The 6000-nt window shown below is 36.9% G+C and overlaps 1 pseudogene; it reads left to right on the top strand.

Annotated features, from left to right (window-relative positions):
* Positions 1–720: 720 nt before the first annotated feature.
* Positions 721–6000, top strand: part of LOC134818953 (peptidyl-prolyl cis-trans isomerase-like) — a 53087-nt pseudogene continuing 47807 nt past the window's right edge.

The raw sequence follows: 6000 nt of genomic DNA, 5'->3' as shown, positions 1-6000 counted from the left end.
CTATGTTGTAATCAAGAGTGATTTCTAGAGCACTAATAATGCATTCTGTACTGAACAATTGATCATAACTACTTCTTTCATTCAGGTGCTTGGTGCATTGTTGGATCCCCATATCCCTGGGGATATTGGTGAACATGTTGGATATATCTATGGCAACATGTATCACCTCCTTACCCAACAATATGGTGGACTCATTCAAGCTATCAATCTTCCTCAAAAAATGAGGGGTGTCAATAATTCTATAATCTAAAATAGCCTTCTTCAATTCGTATGCAGTCAGGGCAGATAGGTTCTCAATGTACGAACCACATCCAGTAGTAATCATCCTCCCAGGGTACAAAGGTGGCTTGTGGGCCTTGGGATTCAGGTACATATTACCAGGCTGGTTGAGCTCCGTACACGGAATAACCCACTCCCTGACCTTCTTAGACATACCTAATTCTTCTTTATACTTGACTGTCCAACATGAAATTTTATCAATTAATTCTGAAACTAAATCATCTACATTATTTACAATACTATATACATATCTATCATTCAAATGTACACCTATTCGTTGAATATATTCTTCCTCTCCAAGAAGAAAGAATCCTACCCCTTTGTCAAAAGGTCTAATAACCACATCCTTCCATCCTTTCACTTCTTTGAGAGCTGATCTGATAGGTGCAGCGATGTTTTTAACTATATATATATATAGTTTTAATACTTTCCACACTACTATATAACAAATAATTTGAGATAACGATGTTTAATAAATCATGCAAAGAATTTCGAAGATCTAATCAACACCGACTTTTAATTTGTAGGAGTACAGTTGCTCTAACCAGAGCCCTCTCGCTTGTGAAACAAGCGCGTCACGCAGTACGCGTAGGCACATGGCTATGTGAAGAGTACAGCAACAAAATATATATATATATATGGCCATATATGGTTTACCTGGGGACCTCAGGCTATCATGTTCACAAACATAAAATAGAGATTCGGCGGAATGACAGGCTAAGCACAGCCTAGTAATATTAATATATATAGTAAGCTTAAAACAATTGTGTCAGTGGAATTATTTGAATCATACAATACAAATGTTTTAAATTTTTATATTCTAGTCTAACCAAATTTATATAAAATCAAATTTGTCTTGTTTTTTAACATTTCATGTGTAAGAAATGCAAAAATAATTTTGACATATGATAAAGTTGTTTCATCGAGCAAATTTGTAATCATAATCCTGTACAAATTATTTTAAAATATAAAGTGAAACTACTAGCAAACGTTTTAAAAACTAAGCATATATCGCAATGGACGGATGATACTCTTTTAAATTTTTTCGAAGTAGCGCGCGCTTGGTCAGTCCATTAACAATCGACAAATATATTTGCACAAAAAACTGCATATTTTTTATATACAGTCTAGTTTTAATATGTTCAACACACAAATATATAATAAAATATTGCCTGTCGCTGCGCCTTTAGTCTTTGTGTCAATTGATCTATTCACTGCCGTTTTCTCAGAAAAGGCAGTAAGTCCATATTTGCCATCTCGAGATATTGCGACTTTTGCGTTTATGGTTTTTTCTCCGCTTACTTTTTGCGTAAGATCGAAAGTAAACACGTTGAGTTATCAATAATTAGTTAAATTTTAATTTGTCAAAAAAATTAAAGCTTTGAGCCGTCCATAAGCTTAGATATAACCATTTTTATGCCAAATAATCGAACTTATTTTTCATACTGGATGGACTTACTGCCTTTTCTGAGAAAACGTGGACTTACTTCCTTTTCTGAGAAAAATCTCTGTTCAATATTTTTCTGAGAAGGAAGTAAGTCCAAGCTTTTTACTAAATTTTTGAGGTTGGGATCTATGTATTTTGGATTATATTGTAAAATATAAACAATTAGATAAATCTAAATTGCTCCATATCATATAATAAATGTTTTTGAATAATAGTATGCCCTTATTTAGGCAAACTCGCCAATTTTGAACGATTTCAGTGCATTAAATGATATCTTATCGATATTTTGATGAAAATGAACTTGATCTAAAAGATATACCTAAACTAAACATTCTCTGCGATTATAACAGCTCAATAACTGCTCCAATGTTTATGTTTTGCGACTAAAATACATCCGACGTTTTTGAAAATCGGCCACCAAATTTTTTTTGAGGCCTAAATGAAAATTTTGATCACTCACGTAAGGTTGAAATGTAATCATACATCGATTCTGAAAATTTCAAGCGAAAATATCAATCGGCAGTAAAGTTATGTTCTTTTTGGGAAATCGCTTTCTAAAATTCCGTTTTTAGCATGCTTTTATAGGAAGTAAGTCCAGCTACTTCTTCCTATCACAAATAATTTATCTCAGAAAAGGCAGTAAGTCCACGGAATAACTTCCTTATCTCAGAAAATTTTCAAGATTTTCTCAGAAAAGGCAGTAAGTCCGGACTTACGTCCTTCTCTCAGAAAATAATTGGCCAAAACCGAACATAATGTTTCTCAACAGGGACTTACTTCCTTAGGAATTGCATGCAACAATGTTTCTATACATTAATATGTAGCTCATGTTGTAGAGAATTTTCAACTGAAAATTTTGATACCAATATTGTCATATTTCGAAAAATTGGACTTACTGCCTTTTCTGAGAAAACGGCAGTTCAGTCACCGCTTAAAAATATAGGTGCGATAATTTTTAACATTAATCGGGTAACTGGCAAAAGTCTCGCACACATTGGGACGTCCGCGGAGTTTCTCGATGTAATCCGATTTATATGACCCTAAATAACACTAATTACTCGGGTACACTTTTTCACCGGTGGGGCATTTCTCGGAATCACGCCCTTTTTGACCGCACCCATATCGCGACCCCCACTATAAATTATCTTGGCTTCTGATTGAGATACAGACCTCAATTATGAACCAAAATGTGCCTAAGATGCATGTTTATATTAGTGCTATGAAGATACTTAAGGCCTAAGAGACTCAGTTTTTGAGAAATCGCCAAAAATCCGATTTTACTATATTAGCAGTCTAGCGAGTAACAATTATTACACTTATTTCAAGATATCTCAGCTTCTGATTGGAGCTAAGCGCTCATCTTGGGCATGAAAATGGTCAGAATCATCATATTGAGTGGGGTAAAGCATGGTTTTAAAGTCTTCAGACTTCAGGTTGTTGATTTATTAGGTCAGATCCCATTTTTACGCTCTCGCGAGTATCGATTAATGCACTTATTTCAAGATATCTCAGCTTCTAATTGGAGTTAAACGCTCATCTTGGGCATTAAAACGGTCAGAATCATCACAATGAGTGGGGTAGAGCATGGTTTTAAAGTCTTCAGACTTCAGGTTGTTGAATTATTAGGTTAAAACATATTTTTACGCTCTTGCGAGTAGCAATTGACACACTTATTACAAGATATCTCAGCTTCTGATTGAAGCTAAGTGCTTATCATGGGCATTAAAATGGTCAGAATGATCAAATTAAGTGGGGTAAAGCATGTTCCTAGGGCTAGAGGTTTTTGTGAAATTTCACTGATATTTCTTGGCAAACAACTTTTTCCTGGCGATAAATAAAGTTCATTTAATAAATATTTTCACCATTGAAGTGAGCATACTTGCGAGAGCATAAAAATAGGGTTTGACCTAATCATTTAATAACCTAAAGTCTGAAGATTTTAAAACCTTGCTCGATGCTACTTAATCTGATCATTCTTACTATTTTAATGCCCATGATGAACGCTTATCAATATCTCCACTCAGAAGCTGAGATATCTTGAAATAAGTGCATCAAATAATCTCAACACTTATTTTACTTCGGACTTTCCAACAACCACATTGTTACACAAGTGTAACCAGCCAATTACAGGAAGCCGAAGGATTCAATTATACATTAGGCCAGTGACGGTTAAGGTAGTGTGTACCATACTTGCTTCGCCCGAGACTTTGCTGCAATGGGCAGCTCCTCATTTAACCCTCACACCTGATTACTGAGTATTCGGCTGAATGGACTGGGGGGCTGCATAGACCACTCAGGAGTCAGGGTCCTTAGCGTTGACGACGCTCACCCCACGGTTAGTGACACTGACACTGACAGAGTCGGGAATCGAACCTGGTACCTCGAGAAATGCCAGGCCGATCGCAATTTACCCACTGAGCCGTTCGCGAGAGCGTACTCGCTACTCGCGAAAGCGTAAAAATGGGATCTAACTCAACAAACTGAAGTCTCAAGACTTTAAAACCATGCTCTACCCCACTCATTGTGATGATTCTGACCATTTCAATGCCCAAGATTAGCGTTTAACTCCAATTAGAAGCTGAGATATCTTGAAATAAGTGTGTCAATCGCTACTCGCGAGAGCGTAAAAATGGGATCTGACCTAATAACTCAACAACCTGAAGTCTGAAGACTTTAAAACCATGCTCAACCCTACTCATTATGATGATTCTGACCATTTTAATGCCCAAGATGAGCGCTAAGATCCAATTAGAAGCTGAGATATCTTGAAATAAGTGCATCAATCGCTACTCGCGAGAGCATACAAATGAGATCTGACCTTAATAACTCAACAACCTGAAGTCTGAAGACTTTAAAACCATGCTCTACAGTAGATGGGAATGTATGAAGGCCAGTCATCAAGTGACTCCCAGCCACTCACAGCACGCCCTCAGGTCACGTGACAGCACGTCACAAGGATCACGTGACAGATCACATGTCATGTAACCACGTGACAAGCTCGTCAATCAAATGTCAAGGTCACATGACATTTGATTGACCAATGAGGAGCCAGAACGTCATGACGAATCAATCAATAATCCCGACTAAAGGATCTAAAGTCTGATTAAACGGTTGCCAAGCAGGTTCCTGTCACTTGATTACCGGTCACGTGTTTAGCTTAAGCATCATGTGACATGAATGTTATTTGAACCTCGAGATCACGTGACAGGAGTCACTTGATTACCCGTCAGAACGTCATGATGAATAAATCAATAATCCTGTCTAAAGGATCTAAAGTCTGATTAAACGGTTGCCAAGCAGGCTCCTGTCACTTGATTACCGGTCAAATGATTCTTCACGATTTACCCCGGTCCAGTCACCACTCCAAATAAGCAGAGGGTGACATAACGAAATGTGGTGTAGGGTTACCATCGCTCGACCTCCTGGAAATTACAAGTCTTATCATCAATTTTCTGACATTTAAGCAATAGCTACAGTATCTGAACCACATTTTCACCCTTTAAGATATAACAACTGTTAGGTAGCCTAGTGGTTAGAGCATCCGCCTTCTGCATAAAAGGTTCAGGGCGAATCCCATTGTCACCCTGCAGTCTAGGGAGTAGCATACCATTGACTATTATTAACTACTAAATTCGCGTGTTATAAATTTGGTGAATTTCAAGAGACGAATAAAACTACCGTTTAATTGATAATTTTTTTTGTTATCACCATAATCATAAATTGAAATCATCAAGAGTAAGATTGGGTACATAAATCAATCTATAACAGTTGTACGTTAATGGGGTTCTAGTACAGGTAGTTAGTTCCACCAACTACTTATTCAGATAAAGTTTGAGAATCTTATCGACAATAGGTGTGTTTTCGTTCATCAGTTTGTTTACATCAGATAGACTTGTAGTGTTGATAACTGCATCCAATAGAGCTCGTTCTTCCAAACTTAAAATATCTGTTATGTCTTTTCCGTTGTCAATGAAACGCTGCTTCAAGTCCACAAACAATTCGGTTTTCATCATGTATGAGAATAACATGTCAAAACATTTATCTTGCTCTTTACACAATTTACTTTGTAACATGACGTCTACAGATTTAAGTAATTTCGATATCTTTTTCTTGTTTGGTTGTCTGATTGGTACTCCTTTCCGCTTGCCTACGTGTTTCCAGTCAGTATCAGATTCTAACTCTTTAGCACTATATTCTTTGTTGGACTCATCATCGCTACTTGTTACACCACTAAATTCATCATCACCACTACCTGGTACATCAGAGTTAGAACC

The sequence above is a fragment of the Bolinopsis microptera genome, chromosome 7 (assembly GCF_026151205.1).
Source record: "Bolinopsis microptera isolate Bmic1 chromosome 7, MBARI_Bmic_1.0, whole genome shotgun sequence".
In the NCBI taxonomy this organism is placed as follows: domain Eukaryota; kingdom Metazoa; phylum Ctenophora; class Tentaculata; order Lobata; family Bolinopsidae; genus Bolinopsis; species Bolinopsis microptera.
This window is presented reverse-complemented; position numbering and strand designations above follow the sequence as displayed.